The sequence below is a fragment of the Ochlerotatus camptorhynchus genome, unplaced genomic scaffold, assembly GCF_037179485.1.
Source record: "Ochlerotatus camptorhynchus isolate MF236.1 unplaced genomic scaffold, CSIRO-AGI_Acam_v1.1 ptg000232l, whole genome shotgun sequence".
Taxonomy (NCBI): domain Eukaryota; kingdom Metazoa; phylum Arthropoda; class Insecta; order Diptera; family Culicidae; genus Ochlerotatus; species Ochlerotatus camptorhynchus.
Genome location: NW_027040722.1, coordinates 5,528,836 through 5,547,558, shown reverse-complemented (window position 1 = coordinate 5,547,558; position 18,723 = coordinate 5,528,836). Strand labels below are relative to the sequence as shown.

General features: G+C 36.5%; 1 protein-coding gene across 1 annotated transcript in view; it reads right to left on the bottom strand.

Moving 5' to 3' along the window:
• The window catches only part of side-VI (sidestep VI), a 1,063,375-nt gene extending 1,045,118 nt beyond the window's left edge, over positions 1-18,257 (bottom strand). Inside the window, exon 1 of the mRNA XM_065225644.1 lies at positions 17,089-18,257. The gene's annotated coding sequence lies outside the window, so the exon portion shown is untranslated. The remainder of the gene's footprint in view (positions 1-17,088) is intronic.
• Between the last annotated feature and the right edge of the window lie 466 nt (positions 18,258-18,723).

Sequence of the window (18,723 nt, the reverse complement as noted above, 5' to 3'; positions counted from 1 at the left end):
TGAACATTTCAGCTGATTTCATGGTACTTATTAACCTTTCTACAGTAGCGTTTCCGATGATATATGGTACAATTACACTTCAAAATGGTGCAAAGCGGTGCATGCTAAGGAGCATTTTCAAATGCTTAATGTACAGACATAAGAGGTAAAATACCAAAAAAATAATATCAAAACAATGTTCTCACAATACCACTCCAATACCAAATTATGATAATGCAATACCAAAACACACAGGTATTTTTTTGGTATCCAAATATCAATTTTTGTTATTTACAAAGAATTTTGCATGCAATTTTTAGGTATTATTCTATGGTATTTTACCTCATATGTCATGCTTATCAATACCAAATGTTGGTATCAGATCACAATTAGGTATTCATTAGTTATTTTCTCCTGCTCGGGTATAAACAGAGAGAACCCCGCTCAAGTTTCTATTCCTACACAAAACACAAACTCCTGCTTCAGTTAACAACAAATATTTCAAGCTGAACATTGAAGAAGGTCCTAACTAACATTGACAGATTCTCTTCGTCGATTTTCTCTTTGCATCCCCATGGTTCAGCACACAGATCAATAAAATAAGTTATTATCTAGCATTTAATACGATAAACACAACGAGAAACGGTTATATGCTCAAATTATTAACGAAAGAGAAAGTCAAGAAGAAAATCGATCAATGTTACTTAGGATCTAATGCAATGTTCTGCTTGATTTATTATATAATACCACGTAGTCCTACACACTTAGAAAAATTCAAGTAAATTTAGGTGCTCTGAGGGTGACATATACGAGCGTCAAATTTGACATAAATTTGAGTCATACAAGATACGAAATATAGCTCAATCAAACGTACTTTTCGTCGAGCAACGAACTTTTCAGTCTCGGAGCACTTAATATTACATGGAATGTTTGTTTACGTTTATTCTTTTGCGTCAAAGATGGATACTAAGTGTGTAAGTGTGATTTAATTTAAATATTTCTATATGAACCATTTTTTTTTAATTATTTTGATATGTGAAAAATCTTGATCGGTTTGTTTTAACACGGTACATATCCCCCATGTTAAAAAGACCTGAGTGTATAATGTAAATTTCAAGATAGTAGTGAGTAAAATTCTGAGGATTACACGATGTTAATAATTCTGAGGAGAGTTCGGAGGAGAGAATCAAATCAAATGTCGTGAAATATTCCTATGCATTTCATAGCAGGATGTCAAGGCAACTCAAACAAGAATTTTAGGAAAAATCAAAAGAATATTTTGTTAGCAATCATCGAACTGAGTACAATATTAGTGAATTTTTTTAAATAATTTCTGCAGTATTGCGAACAAAATGAGGAGAAAACCATCTAAGTAACAATTTTGGGTTTACAAAGCATCTGTAGACCATGATTTAGACTTGAAGAATGCTTTAAAACTTCTATAAAACTTGCAATCTGCAAATTTCAGAGCGAGAGACAGTCTGCAGATGGACCTACTTGGAGAAATTCATGGATGGTTGTATAAAAATTCATGAAAAATTTTAATAGAAATTCAGTGAAGGATTTCAAAGTAATTGAATTTTTTTTTAAATAACTGATTCTGATCAAATAAAGATTTAAGATTAATTAATATTCCGAGTCTTCTGATTATTCATCCGTTTTCATGCTTAGAAGATTTTTCATGATCCTGGATTGAGATTTTTCAGATTTTGAAACATGAGATGTTTTAAGATTCAAAAGTTATAGAAATATTGAAATGCCGGACGATGTAACATTTACAATTTGACTTGAATCAAATATTTGAAACATCGAAATATGTTAAGATTATTGTACTTGATAAAACAAAAAAAGTGGTGGTGGTGTAATAGTGGCAGTGAGTGTTGACTATGAATCTGTATCATCTTGTAAGTGCAAAGAGTTTGATCACGTTTGGGTCAAATGTTTGATTGGAGATCAAGTTCATATTTATGCGACAGTATATTTTCCTCCAGGATATGCAAAGCAAGATTCTTTCGTAAATTTTTTTAATCTTGCTGATAATAATGTTCACATATACGGATATTTTAACCAACGCTCAGTGAATTTTATTGTTGATGACGACAACGAATCTTGATACCAATTATAGGAGAAAATTAAACACTTCGTACTCCGTTCGACAAAAGTGCAGATATTAGACTCAACCAAATAAATCACATAAAAAATCAAAATAACTGCTACTTATATTTGTTATTCACTAGTATGACTGATGATTTCTGGGTATCAGAGTCAGTTTGGAAAATCGGAAACTCCATATTCATACATCGAAAAACCGGCAACTTTGGATAGCAATTCATCTGAAACATACTTCGACTTTCATAAAGCAAACTATGTACTTCTCAAGGAAAAATTAGCCTGTATTGACTGGCAAACTACAATACGTAATCTTGAAATAGAACAAGCAGTGGACACATGTTATCAAATTATTTATAGAATTCTGCAACAGACGGTACCTTTGAAGCAGAAGAAACCCATAAATTCCAAGACACCAGTTTGGTACAATAAAAAGGTTATCAATCTTAAAACAAAGGAAACAGAAAGCACATAAGACTTATAAAAGAAACCTTAATGAAGAAAATTTTACATTTTATCTAGAAATATGTGATCAACTGAATGAAGAAATTAAAAATACATATGAAGAACAAAATACTAAGGTAGAAAATAATATTAAAACAGATCCAAAAACATTTTTCAATGTTTTAAATTTTCGCATCAATGAAAACTCAGTACCAGTATTTGAGAGATACAACTCACAATGTTCATTTTCCAACCAGGCTCTCACTACGAATAGGACAGAGGCAATAACAAAAATATTCCGACTCAACTCAACGGGAGAACAGACAAATGCTGAGAATGTGTTCATCTAACCAGACTTTCTCTCTCTCAGTCATTGAGCTTAGTCGTTTTGATTCACCATGTATCTAACTCGAGGTCTGAGTCAGAGTGTGTTGATAGAGACAAATTGAGTCAGAGTGAGTCTACCTGTTCGTTGAAGCAGTTATACCTGGGTACGTTAATAAAGGGGCAATGGAAATAAAACAATATATTAGTAAGCGTGCAAAGGGGCGACTGTTGAACCTGAAAATAGATTCAGTGTCACGTCGGAGTCGCCACATTTTTGCAATAAACGCACAATGCATGGATGAGAATGAGAATGTTGAAATTATGCATTTGGGTAAGTACAGAAACAATTATTTTTAAAACTGAAAAAGAAATATAAAATAATCTATTGTGATAAACGTATGTGGGGAAAGGGTTATTTTTCGTTACTTATTATTACATAGGGGGCGGGGAATATAGGGCCAGGTGGAACAAGAGTGCCACCGAAATGAAAACTATTTTTAAACAAACTTTCGGAGATTGAAATTCCAAAATTATGCCGGATGCTCGATTTTTTTAAAACTTGTTTATTAATCAAGGAGTGGCATTCTTGCTCTATGTACAGTTGAATTTCAAGAAGTGGACTTTAAACAAACCAGTTAAATAAAGTATGCAAGTATTGTTTGATCTTGATGTTCGAATCAATCAATTATAACGGTGCCTCAGTACAAAAATTGGAGAAAACATATTTATTTGGGAATTTCAACATTCATATTTTATGATGTTCAATTATTATTTTAAAATAATTCTATTTTCGGAAAACCAACATAACAATACATATAAAAGCAGACAGTTTTTTTTTCGTACGAAATGCAAAATCCAGCCGTTTTTATTGATTATTCAACGCAAAATAGCCATAACGAAATAAAATATAAATAAATGATAAACGAGGTCGTTGATTTCTCAATATTTTTAATACTTTGTCATACTTTTTTTCATAACTCTGATGCATAGACATTTTCTTTAACAAACAATACCGCATTCAAGTTAATGGCATCAATCTCTATTGTACTAGGACTACTTGTTTGAGTGATGAAATTTGATGATTTTCAACATTTTTTCAATAAATCTGAAATTTATGCAGAAAAACATGTTTGTTTTGAAAAATTCGTCAAAGCAGTTATTGGAGTCTCACGATGAAATGCTATCAGAATTGTATTTATATCTACCACCAAAAATATGCTATAAGCTAACCAAAAACACATCCCATAGTTTTCAATTTCACCCCGGTGATCAATTTGCTCCCAGACTACTGTAGTTATCTATGGGACAAGAGATATGGCAAATGTCCACAGCTCATACAATTTCCAATAAAAATATGCACTAAAAACATTAAACTTTGTAGAACCCCCAAAACAGTCCATGTAGTCAATGAAAAGCCCCTATTTAATTATTATTGTTTATAAATCCAAAAACAATCTCTAACCCTGATTTGCATCTTGACATATAAGGATTTCCGGTAACTATAAACTCTACATGTGGGAAACGTTTCATAAATTAAAAACAAAGCACTTCGTGAGCTAAAGCACTAAATTTAGTACATTTAATTTTATGCGACAATATTTTTTGGATTAAAACAGAAAGTGTCCATCTTTCCCTCACTGCCCTCAAGATGCCTCGTTATCGCAAAAGCGTCCATTTGTTGCAAAATATTTCGCCTCCCCGCAGCAAAATTTAGATGAGCATTGCTTAGTGGGTTAAGACAGCAAAATCTGCATCAGTAAGAATAAAAACAATAAGCTTCACCAATGAAACAGAACGCGGACTGCGGCAGGCAGGAGAAAAAAAAACTCTCTTTCTCACTCTTTGTATAGTAACATAATAACCAGTAAAATCTTGCTCAACCATTGACTCAGTCAATCAGTGATACAAGCCACCTGAAACTCGAGCGGCACTCACTCAGTGCCCGAGTTTCCTCGGTATCGGCTTGGATTTGTGTATTTCATAGAATGAACGGATAAAGGCGTAAACGTAAAGGGCACTCTTTCGCTCTTCTCTTGAAGTGGTAGGTGACCGATGAACAGAGACAGTTTTGGTTTGTAGTTCTCTCCCGTGGAGATTATTGTCGGTTTCAAATCGCGGCTTCGCTCATCAATCAGCAACATTGTTTTTAACTATGTTAAAGAGAGACAAAAATCAAAGAACTTGCCTTCTAAAATGCAGTTAGATAACAGAACCGGCAACACACCTACTCTGCGATCTTGACATTTTTACCTAGGGGATGAGTACTTAAGGGGTTTGGTTTTGATAAGTTCTTTAGGTGGTGGATTTGTGATGAGTAGTTATGAGCTATGAATACTTTTAAGATAGCGTAAAATAACAGCAACGATAAATCTATGTAGATAATTGTAAAATGGCACATCCCATGAGGCTATCGTACAAGAACCTTACTTTCTTGAAAACTTTTATCTAGGAAACCTCTTTAACCCAACTTTTGATACTTTTAGCAACAGTGGAATGCCAAACTCCTCGAGCATGTGTGCTTTTCAATAATGCAATCGCCACTACGCAAATCTTTGAAATAACGGTGGTTTGTGCTGTTACAATCGATGTTACCGTTGGAAACTTAATAGGCAATACGTTTACTAGTTCAGTGAAAAAGTGTTACGTTTACATAAGGTTCTAGTTTCTCTCGTTCCCAAGACCTCGTGGGAACAACCAAGGTTTGGCATTACTACCGAAAGTGTTAAATGAGTCCAGAAAATTTACCACTTTCGAAAGTGAGTCTATCCTTGAGCGATTCAACATTTTCCCTACTGAACTCAAGCTTTTCAGAAGTGATTAAGTATTTTATGGGCTGAATACACGGATCCAGGGTTTCCACTTCTTTTCTAAATGATTCAAAATTTTCCAAAATTCAAAACTGTTTTAAGTGATTCTGTACGTGCTAAGCTTTTCTGAAAATGTTCAGTAATGTCTAAAGTAATCCAAAGCTTTTCTCAAGTTATTCAGAAAGTCTGAATTGATTCTTAACTTTTCTAAAGTGATTCCAAACTTTTCCTATGTAATTCAGTACAGATAGATCTCGTTTTTGAAAACATAGCTACAGTGCACTCTCTACAACTCGATATTTAAGGGACCATCGAGTTTAAGAATTATCTAGTTATAGAATAACAATACCATAAAAATTCGCTATCGCAGTAGTCGCGACATTATTTTTTCCTTTGGTTCTATAACTCAATCTCGAGCTAGTGGACATCGAATTAAGGAGAGTTGACTGAAGTGCATGTTGCCAAAATCGAGGCCGAGGCCATGTGTCACAACAATAAGAATCAATACTCCCTTAAGTCAATTCTGATGAAAAGTTATTGATAAATTCGTGGAAGTGAGGAGGATTTCTCGGATTTCAACAAAGCGAGAATATCGTCAAGACATACCTATCCATTCCCTAATTGACCTACATTTGGACGTGGCCGGCGCTGTTATTGCCTATTGCAAAGTAAGAGATCACCATGCATCGTTTGTTGATTCTCTGTGTAATAAAGGTAATCTAGCAATAACGGAGTAGCAACCGCGAGCGGTTAATCATTCTCATACTCAATTATGTCTATACTATCCAAAGTGATGCCGTATTTTTCGAATTGATTTCGAGATTTTCTAAAGTGTTTCAGTAGTTTCTAAGATTTTGAACAAAATTAATATATATTGTGCTCCTCAAAGGGATTCCAATTTTTCTGAAAAGGCTCCATATTTTCAGAAGTAATTACAAACTTGCCTGAAGTGATTCAGTCATTACAAAACTATTCAGCTATTGAGAAAGTGATTGAAAACTCGAGAGAATTGATACTGTATGTTCCGAAGTTTTGTAAAGTGATTCAGTTAATTCCGAAAATAATCAGTTTTTACAGAAGCGATTACAAACTTTCTTGAAAGAATAAGTATTTTCCAAAGAGATTCTGAAATTTTCTTAAGTGTTTTCTTAAGTACTGAATCACTTCAGAAAAGCTCGGAAATTCTTCGGATAGTATTGACTTCCAAATTTGCCACCGCTGTTCCTGCTAAAACACATTAGGATTACTGTAAAATCTCGAAAAAAAAAACCGTCAACGCCAATGGAAACGAAAAAGTACCTTTGGGAGAGCACGGCCAGCCACAGGTTTGCACGGCATGTGAGTATTATTTTATAAAAGCTTAGTGGATCGCATTAGGCAAAAATAATTTTCTTGCAAGATATGATTGCGTTTTTTGCAAGATAAGATTACGAAAATCGCTTGATTTGGCATGTTGCATTTTTTCGCAACATTGTTATAATGTTTGGTGTGCCAAGTGCACAAGTCATTTCAAATTAAACATTTTGCCTATACATGGGCCGCATCAGACCTTACAAACATTGGTTTTTTTTTCCTCTGTTCGGGACCTAACACTACTGCGACCAGTAATTTGATCTATTGTAGTATATCCCGTGTCCTTAGTTTAGTGCATGTCGTATTACTTCATCACTATTGAAAAATGATGAAGTATTCGGTTTTGATACAGTTGTCATTCTTGCCTTCATCGCAAGGAATCGATTCTAATTGAAAGGTTCTGCTATTTATACCCTTCGGAATGTTGGAACACCCTCCAAAGGCGCGCTCCTTTGTCAGTCAAAATTGGATTCCTTAGCAACAAAATTAAGGAATGACACCGATAGTGACCATGCATCAGAACCCTAGTCTTAACTACTTCAAACCAGGGAACAACGAATAGAAGATTAGGAATCACATAGATGAAGACTAACTAACTCATTTTTCCTTGTTTCAAGATCATCCTCGGTCCAGGCAACCCGAGGACTTATCACTATCAACAAGGCATAAAAAGTAACAAGGACTAAGATGTGTTCCTTTGATTACTGAAAAATCCTGTTCCCCTAGTTTGAAATAGTCAAGACTAGGAATCGGTGGTAGATCTTACATCCCATAACGTACCACGAAAAGGTGATCTACCCACGTTACGGGGCAACATTGGTTTAGTCAGTTTTCAGTTGTATACAACCAAAAAGTGAAATAAAGTGCCTATGGTTATTCCGGTAGCCATTTAAGTTTAAAATTTATTTATTTTTTTGATTCTTCGCTGGGGTGCCAGCAACTTCAAATTTTACGATTTTGTAAAAAAAAAATCGGAACATGTTTACCAAGGTGGGCAGCCACTACACTTTCCCCAGAACTTGGCTACCAAGGGTGCTAGCCATTTAAAATTTTATTTTTACTTTGACTATATATGTTTTTAGTATTACTTCTACGTGAAGTCAACGATTTACATAGTTGAAGATGCTAATTTCAAATAACAGACTGTAGTGGTAATTTTTATACGATAGATGGAGTAGATGAAAGCATAGAGTTGATAGTTCCGTTAGAGTACGGCAGTGTGAAGATTGTATATAGATATTAGACAAGCGAGCTAGGACAACTTTTAAGGAAGGTACAAATCGGGTTTTTCATCTTTGCCAGTGGTGGCGGGGGGGGGGGGACACCCCTCACCATCCCTCTCCAAAGGGGGAGTTTGGTAAAGAGAGATGAAAAAACCGATTTGTACTTTCCTTAAAAGTTGTCCTAGCTCGCTTGTCTAATATCTATATACAATCTTCACACTGCCGTACTCTAACGGAACTATCAACTCTATGCTTTCATCTACTCCATCTATCGTATAAAAATTACCACTACAGTCTGTTATTTGAAATTAGCATCTTCAACTATTTTATTTTTATTTTTCCCTAAACATGTATCTCAGAGGTGCTAGCCATTTTAAATTAAACGATTTTATTCACCTTTTACCTGCACATGTTTACCAGCCATTTTAAATTTAACATATTTTTCAATTTTTCCCTTTAGTTGTCTACCAGGGGCGCAAGCCATTTCCAATTTAATGATTTTTATTCTTTATCATGTATATCAGGGTGCAAGCCATTTCAAATTCACAATTTTTCAATATTTCTCAGATTTTAGATTTTTATCAACTTTAACATGTTTCCAAGGGGCGCTAGTCATTTCAAATTGTTCATTATTTCCATGAACTTTTCTACCAAAGATGCTAGTTATTTAATTTTTTTTGTATTTTCAACGTTTCCCTGGTCATGTTTACTAACAAGGGCGCAAATAGTTTAGATTTTTTTTCAATTCATCCCTAAACTTATCTACCAAGGGTGCATGCCATTCCAATTTTTACATATTATATATTTTTCTATGATTATATTTGTCAGGAGCGTTAACCATTCCAAATTGAACGTAGGGGCGCTAGCCATTTGACTTTTTTTTTTCTTTGAACGTGTACATCAATTTTGATCACTTTTCCGCTGTAGATGCAAACCGGGCACAAGTAGTCTCAAATGTTAGCCCTTTTTCAATTTTTTCTCAGAACTTGGCTACCAGGGTGCCAGCGATTTAAAAATTTTCTTTAAATTTTCTCTGAACTTGTATCCGCTTCAAATTAAACGATTTTAATCATGTTTTACCTGAACATGTTTACCAGGGGCACAAGCCATTTCAAATAGAGAAAATGACGGCTTTGGCATGACAGACTATTTTCGGCAACCCAAATTGAATCGTTAATTTCATTGGATTTTCTCATGAAAACATTTCTCTGAAGGCATTCAAACGATTCTTTAGGCGTTCAGCTTCAATTTGATTATATTTTGAGCACTGAAAAAAAGCAATCTAGCAGGGTTTTCTTGAAATGGAACACACGCACTACAAAATGCTGCTGATTTCAAGTTGCCGATAAAAGCAAAGCTGTTTAACACGCAGCTCAAACAGAAAGGTTGCCGAATAAAAAGATATTGCCCACAATAGTCGTCCTCACTAGAGAAGTTTGGAGCTTTATAAAAGCGTTTCAAAACAGTTTTTGACAATTATTTTGACTGAAATTGTTAGAGCAGCTGAAAGCAAGTATATCAGAGGTGTAAGCCACTTCAAATTTTTTTTTTTTTTTTTTTTCTTTGGTTTGTTTTTTCCGTCGATCTTGTTTTCCGTGCTGAGCACCAATGCTACCGACGTGCCAGGAAGGCAGCTCCCACACCTGGACCCTACCTATCGACCCATCAACTCATGAACCGGGGACCAACGGCTTTACTTCCCATCCGAAGGAAGGCGTGATCAGAGATGTTATGCCTCAGAACATCCCGGCGGCACCGACTGGTATTGAACCCAGGCCTGCTGGGGTGAGAGGTAATCACGCTTACCACTACACCACCGGCGCCGTTACTTCAAATTTTACATATTTTTCTATTTTTCTCTGAAGTTGTCTACCAGAGACGCAATCCATTTTTAATTACACGATTTTTTATCCTTAATCATGTGTATTAAGGGCGCTATTTTAAATTCATAATTTTTCTATTCTTCTCTGATATAAGATTTTTTTTCTTCAATTTCAACCTGAACTTGTCTACCAGTGGTGCTAGCCATTTTGCATTTATATTTTTTTTTCAATGTTTTCCTGATCATGTTTACCAGGGGTGAAATTCATTTCAAAATTATTATTTTTTTCATTTCTTTCGGGCCCAAGCCACTTTAAATTAACATTTTTAATTTTTCCCGTTAAAATATTTCCCACATTTTTACCAATTACAACCTGAAAAGGTTTACCAGGGGAGCAATTAATTTTAAATTTAATGTTTTTTTTTCTATTTTTCCCAGAACTTCTCTAGCGGCTAGTCATTTAATTTAATTTTCAATTTCCCTTGATAATGTTTTTTTTTTTTCCTTTATTAACGAGACTTGATAATGTTTGCCAGCTTGTCAGCTTGAAGTTTTACATTTCTTTTCAGTGTTTGCCAGAACTTGTAATTTTTTATTGAATTTAATATTTATTCTGATAATTTTTAACCTGAACATGTTTACCAGGGGTGCAAGCCTCTCATGTTTTGCAATTTATCCCTGAACATATTTTCCAGAGGCGCAAGCCATTTCAATTTTTTTTTTCAATTTATCACTGATCTTTTCTACCGAGGGCGCTAGCCATTTCATATTAACCGATTTTTCACGTATATCAGAGACGCAAATTTATAATATTGTGCAACATTTTTTTTCAGTTTGCAGCTAAGTAGTCGTCGACTACCCGCGACTACCCACAACCACAGCACTGTTAACGTTAGTAAATGTAATTCTATATCGTTTACAAGAAAGCATGCCACAGTAAATGACACAATTTCCCTTGGTGAGAAAACAGTTGAAAGGTGTAATCAAGTAAGGGACTTAGGCATTATTCTCGACGCTCAGTCCGCATCGTGCTCTCTTGCCGTGCGGATCTATTTGCTTTTTGCTGAAGGAAGTGTTACTACTACCTAAAGCTACAACAAATTTAAACAGCACTTTTCAATGCTCAACCTGTAAAATTTGTCTACCTTGTTCAACTCTTATTTGGACCCTGCCCGAGGTAATCCTTCTTGGATATCGATTTGGAAAATTCCTCTTCAATCCTTCAGATTCTTATAGTAATCTGCTTGGAAGTCGATTTGGATAAAAATTTACTGCCGCCATGGCGCCTATACATAAAAGAAAGGGGCAAACTCTTGACCCCCCTTCTGATGAAATTAATTTGAGTAATCAATTTGATTTCCTCGAGGATGATGAGAATGATCCATCATCCAAGAAAAATTCTAGTAAACTTTCCCGGCTTAATGCCAAGAAGGAAAAGATTCCCCCCATTGTGATAACCACTTCCGATTTCCATGCTCTTCGCATGGAACTTTTTAATTTCGTGAAAATTAAGTTTTCACTACAAATTGGACGTCGGGGTGAATGCCGTGTATGGGCTGAAACCTTGGACGGATTTAAATGTCTTCTCAAGTATCTTACTGAGAAGAAGCACACATTTTTTACTTACGACACCAAAACTGAACGTGTGTTTAAGGTTGTCATGAAAGGACTGCCCAGTGGTGAATCCCTGGATCACATCAAAGATGAACTGGCAAAATTACTTGGAGTTGTGCCACTCCAAGTATTCAAAATGAAAATGAAATCCCGTCCTGGCGATTCGCGCAACGGGTTTTCTAATGATTTTTATTTAGTTCACTTCAAGTCTAGTGAACTAAACAACCTTAAGGCCTTAGAAAAAGCTAGCCTTATGCTTCATGTCCGAGTGAAGTGGAAACACTTCAGGAAGACTGAAGAAAATTTCCAAAACCTCACTCAGTGCCGTAAGTGCCAGGGATGAGCTCACGGAACTAAAAATTGCTACATGCCAGCTAAATGCATGAATTGTGGTGATTCCTCTCACGCAAAGGAGGACTGTCCTGTGAAGGAAGATCCTAAGAAATTTAAATGTTCAAATTGTGGTGAAAACCACAAATCCAATTTTTGGGAATGTAAGACTCGCAAAGCGATCCTACAATCTCGTTCTAAGCGACAGGTAGGAAACGCTCAACGTTTCCGACCAGGTACAAATTCCTCTGCTGTTAACAACGGTCAGCGAGGAACAAATTCTACATTCGTACCCGCAGGTACAAACATCACCCCTGCTTCAAATTTTTCATCTGTACCTACTCCCCTCGCTGCTAACAATGTTCAGCGAGTTGATGGAGCTACCTATGCTGCTATTGCACCGGGTACAAATCAAAATACTAACCAACGTTCTAACGGAAATTTTGACAATTTTGACTTAGGAAGCATTACTGCCCCTAAAATGGAATTTTTTACAGAAATCATTAATTGACATGATTTCAGATATGCTAATCTAATTCCATGTTTGATGCTATTCAAACTGGAGTAAAATTTGCAAACAATATTGTCATGACTTTAAAATTCAGTAATGGATTTTAAAGCATTAAATATTGTAAATTGGAATGCTCGATCTCTTAAAGATATTGAAGACCAGCTATTTAACTTTTTGAGAGTTCATAACGTGCATATTGTCGTTATAACTGAAACGTTCCTTAAACCTGACCATAAGGTTAAGAAGGACGCAAATTATTTGATTTATAGAAAATATCGTCTTGATGGACCTTGTGGTGGCGTTGCCATCATTGTTCATAGACGGATCAAACACAAAATTCTTTCTTCATTTGAAACCAAAGTTTTTGAAACTTTGGGAGTTCTGTTGAAACAAAATTTGGACAACTTACGTTAATAGCTGCCTTTTTGCCATTCCAATTCGTAGGCCAGCAAAAGAATTTTCTCAAGGGTGACCTTCAGAAACTTACCCGTCATAGGTCTAAATTCTTCATTATTGGTGATTTTAATGCAAAACACCGCTCATGGAATAATGTTCAAAGCAATTCCAATGGTAATATTCTGTTTGATGTTTGTTCTGCAGGTTATTACACTATTCAATATCCAAACAGCCCAACATGCTTTTCTTCTGCAAGAAATCCCTCCACTATTGATTTGGTCTTAACTGATTCATGTCAACTTTGTAGCCAATTGGTTACCCATGCTGACTTCGGTTCTGATCACCTTCCAGTAACTTTTGAAATATCCCAAGAAATAATTTGTAGTCCCAACAGCTCTTCTTTCAATTACCATAGAGCTGATTGGGAGCAATATCGAACATTTATGGAATATAGCTTCGATCCAAACATTCCTTTGCAAACCAAAGATGAAATTAATTATGCTCTTGAATCTCTTACTACTTCTATAGTTGAAGCAAGAGCTGCCTCAGTACCAAAATGCGAGGTTAAATTCGATTTAATTATAATAGACGACGATCTTCAACTCTTGATCCGTCTTAAAAATGTCCGTAGGAGACAATATCAAAGAACACGCGATCCTGTCATGAAAGTTATCTGCCGGGATTTGCAAAAACAAATTAAAAAATGATTCTATGCCCTGAGGAACAAAACTTTTGAAAATAATGTTTCTAAATTAGACCCGAGTTCCAAACCCTTTTGAAAACTCACAAAAATTATATAAAAACCTCAAAAGCCTATTCCAGCGCTTAAAGAAGGTGGTAAAATTTTGATCACAAATTCGGAAAAAAAGCTCAGAAACTTGCCAAGCAATTCAAGAGTTCCCATAATTTCAGTTTGGGTCTTACTAGTCCTATTGAGAATCAGGTTGCTCGGGATTTTCTGAATATTTTCTCTCGGGAAAATATTTTTGATGATTCCTGGGGGACTGATTTGGACGAAGTAAGGTCTATAACTAAAAAGTTTCAAAATATGAAAGCTCCAGGTGATGATGGAATTTTCTATATCCTCATCAAAAAAAAAACTCCCAGAGAGTACCTTGTCTTTATTGATAAAATTATTTAACAGATGTTTCCATTTGGCATACTTTCCTGATAAATGGAAAAATGCAAAAGTTGTTCCAATTTTGAAGCCGGATAAAAATCCAGCTGAAGCTTCTAGCTACCGCCCAATAAGTTTGCTTTCTTCAATAAGTAAACTTTTGAAAAGATAATTTTGAATAGAATGATGCTTCACATCAATACGAACTCAATTTTTGCAGATGAGCAGTTTGGATTTCGCCATGGGCATTCAACTACTCATCAACTCTTAAGAGTTACCAATTTAATTCGTTCAAACAAATCTGAAGGCCACTCAACTGGAGTTGCTCTTCTAGACATAGAAAAAGCATTCGACAGTGTTAGGCATGAAGGTTTGATTGCTAAATTGAAAATAGTTTAATTTTCTACTTTACATTATGAAATTAGTTCAGAATTATTTAACTGACAGAACTCTGCAGGTAAATTACCAATATTCCAAATCCAATCGACTACCTGTTAGTGCAGGAGTTCCTCAGGGTAGCATTCTTGGGCCTATATTGTATAACATCTTCACTTCGGACCTCCCTGATTTGCCTCAGGGTTGCCACAAATCTTTGTTCGCTGATGACAGGCATTTCCACTAAAGGAAGAAGTCTTCGTGTTATTTGCAGCAGACTGCAGAAAAGTTCAGATGTTTTCTCTTCTTATTTACAATAATGGAAGATTTCTCCCAACGCTTCCAAAACTCAACTTATAATATTTCCACATAAGCCTAGAGCTTCGTTTTTGAAACCTAGTAGTAGTCACATAGTCACTGGGCAAACCAAGTGAAATATCTTGGATTAATACTTGACCAATTAAAAAATTAACTTTTAAAGATCACATTGAGGGCATTCAAGCCAAATGTAACAAATATATAAAATGTTTGTTTCCTCTTATAAACAGGAAATCCAAACTTTGCCTGACGAATTAACTTTTAATATTTAAACAAGTTTTTAGACTGGCCATGTTTTACGCTGTGCCAATATGGTCTTGTTGTTGCACTACCAGGAAAAAAGCACTTCAAAGGATTCAGAACAAAGTTCTGAAGATGATTTTGAAGTTGCCTCCCTGGTACAGTACTACCGAAGTACATAGAATTTCGAATGTTGAGACCTTAGAACAAATGTCCAACAAAATAATTAATAATTTCAGGCAAAAATCGTTGCAATTCTCAATTGCAACGATTAATTCCCTTTATACTTAGATAAGATTTAGTTTTAGTTTTTAGTTTTAAGATATCAATTGTTATACTGACATGCAGGTTTAAAAAACCTGTTTAAAATACTGAATTGCCAAGACAGGAACAATGTAAAAACACTTAGCTATATATCATAACAATTAAGGCTGTTAAGTTACTGTAGTAACTGGAGCACCTAGGTTAAAATGAAATGTAATTTATTTTGAATTTGGAACAAATAAAGTTTAAAAAAAAATCTCGACGCTAAGTTATCATTTGTTGATCACTACAATAACATTATATATAGAGCAAGTAACATGTCAGGGTTTATCAAAAGATTTAGTCTGCACTTCAATGATCCTTACACTATTAAAACATTGTATGTGGCCTATGTGAGACCTCTTCTTGAATACTGTAGCGTAGCGTGGGCTCCGTATCAAGATACATATATAAACCACATTGAGTCTGTTCAAACATAGTTTTTGTTGTTTGCCCTTCTTAAATTAGGTTGGACGAGATTACCACTTCCTCATAAGTTTGTTAATAAATTTAGACAGAACATTAACTCTTTGAGCAATAACATCATTTATAAATGTTTCCATGGCGAAGTCTCTTCGTATTTCCACGAAGAGACTTCGCCATGGAAACATTTATAAATGATGTTATTGCTCAAAGAGTTAATGTTCTGGAAATTTTAGAAAATATATTTTTTTATGCTCCAACTCGCTCTCTCAGGATTAGGAATTTGTTTTACATTAACAATTAAAGAACAGACTATGCTAAAAATTGGCCTTTGAATAGAATTATATCCTGCTACTACGCATATTCCCAATCAATTGATGTTACAATGAATAAAATAACACTAAAAAAAAAGCATTATTTTCAAGGTTAACCAGGCAATAATATTTAAGACATAGTTAATAAGCACTCATTGTAATTGGTCTACGATTGATTGACGACATAAATAAATAAATAAAAAGATTATTTTTTCCCCAAAGAAATCTCGATACTCTATCTCATTCACATTTTTGGAGTTCTGAAATTTAAAACATATTCCGAGCTAGGTAAAAATGTAATAATGTATTTTAATCATACGGATCGCTTCCATTTGAATTGCCACCCTCCCCCTCATTTTCAGCATGCCTGGAGCTGCCTTTAATTTTAATATATAGAAAAGAAGCCAGTAGCCAACATCATCTTTTCCAAAGGGATAAACTATGTCACGAAAAACGTTTGTGTTGGGTTAACAATGATGGTTAATTTTGAGCAACACCAGGAAATGTAAAAAAAAGTAACTTATAAAATCATGCATCCTACCTAGATACGATGACGCACTGAAAATCCCGCCCTCCGAAGCAGACGGTTGAATTATAATGTCGAAAACCCATTTAGAGCATCAATGAACGTCAATCCGGGGGCTGTGTAAACATCAATTGAACGATAATATAAAATTAAACCATTTTCAATAACAGGTCATTGCCGAATTCAAACAGTCCCTCCAGCGTGATCTACTTTAAAAGCAATTAAACACGACCCCCTCTCGCAGCAATTCCCAGCGCCCCATTCACCTTTACCCGATGACATTAATTCCATTAAATCCGAAAAAGGAGCAGCCCCGATCCTGTTCCGTCGTATTTTTATGATCGCTTATTTAACATTTTGTTCCACGCCTTTAATCAGCTTTCATCCCCATTGGGTGAATGATGACGATGGTGTTTCAAACTCACATAAAAGCCGTCTCCCGCCGTCATCCACTCATCACCTGAAATATGGTGTGAATAGGTTGAAGGCAGGGGATGAGGCTTTCATATTTCGCGTTTCAAAATTGACGATGTGGAAAAATAAACACCATCACTCACCGAATCATTTCAGTAAACACGCAGCAATTCCTGATGACCGACGCCGTCCTAGTCGTCGTCGTCGTCGTCCTTCCGCTGGTTTCACGCCTGTGATTTATCGTCACAATTTTTAATTGTCGACCGTGGGGCGTGGAAATTTGTTTGCTCTAGCACTACACCTACATTCGATCGGATCCTTGATTGTTGTTTCACCCATCAAACACACTGCACTGATGGTGGTGGACACAATAAACACTCTCACCCACTTTCTCGACGTGGCTCACTAAACGGAAATGGATTATGGCTTTTGTAATTTCCTGGATTTCACTTCACTCTATTCACCTCTCTATTTTTTTCGTCGTCCGTTTGTGATGACGACACGAGCGATACGCATCACTTGGAATTGCTTTCGGGGAAACTCGAATGGAATGCCCCTCGAAGGGGGAGTTGTTTCGTTCGAATCGCGTAAAACAACACTCTTTTTATCCAATTATCACCGTTGAGCAGGTTTATTCGACTCGGTTCACCCGATGTATTATGTAAGTCGGTGTAATCCTATGCTCGTTCATTAAACATACGGGCACACACATTTGCACCCGGGATCACCCACGCCGACGACCGTTGACTGCCGTGTTTATTTTAATCTAGGCTTATGATTAATGACACCTTTTTTTCGGTTCCAAACCTCTTGGCACGTGAAGCTTCACCACGCGACTTCCATCCCCGTGCCAGAATCACATGACGCGCTTTTTCCCACGGGAGATATGTTATTACAGCGTAAACTTTTATTTTCGCGAGCACTCCGACGATACACTACCACGAACACACACACACAATGCCATCAACGGCCCACGCAGTAATCTCATTGCCGCTCACCAAAACCGTGGGAAATTCCTTTCCGGTCCCGAAAAAATGCAACCTCAAGCAAATCCCGTCACAAAAATCCCTCCATGCACCGGATTTAGTGCAGCACTGTTTGTGCAGCTGCAGTAGCGTGAATCGTCACAAAATTCCACTGTCCTCGCAGAAATGCCACCCCAACTTTTTTTTCGGGGAAACCCCCTTCACCCTTGCTGTCACGCAATCCACACCCCTAAAGCGGTGGACGCAAGGCAGGGCCTGTCCTATCCTTTTCTACAATGCGGTGCAGCTTGGGAGAAAAAATCACACGCGCGCCCGAACGTCGTCGATACGGTTCCCGTTACATTGTTTCCTCGGCGGAATTCAAAACACTACTGACATCTATCCATCGGTTTACACTGCGCCACGAGAGACACGAACGGACGGCCCCGAACCGAGATCTCCGCCACTCCGACCGTGAGGGGGCTGGAGTGGAACCACGACGAACCATCCTCGGGATCGAACCGGTTCCTTGAGAGAGCCTGCCGGTTATGGAACCGGTTCGCTCTTTTCCTGTTGCCTTTTTCCGTGTTGCGAGCGGAGGGGAGGCACTCTCCCGGAAAACTCGACACCTGAGGCGCGCCCATACTCTCCCCAGCCGTGGCTTTTCTCTCGTCCACTCGGTGGAGTGGAAGTTAGCCCCCGACCGGGAAATGGGAATGGGGAATTGTTTTGATTGCGATGGTCGTTCGTTCCAGGAAGCACAGGGATGGCGATGACGATGATGATGATGGCGATGACAATGACTCTTTTGGT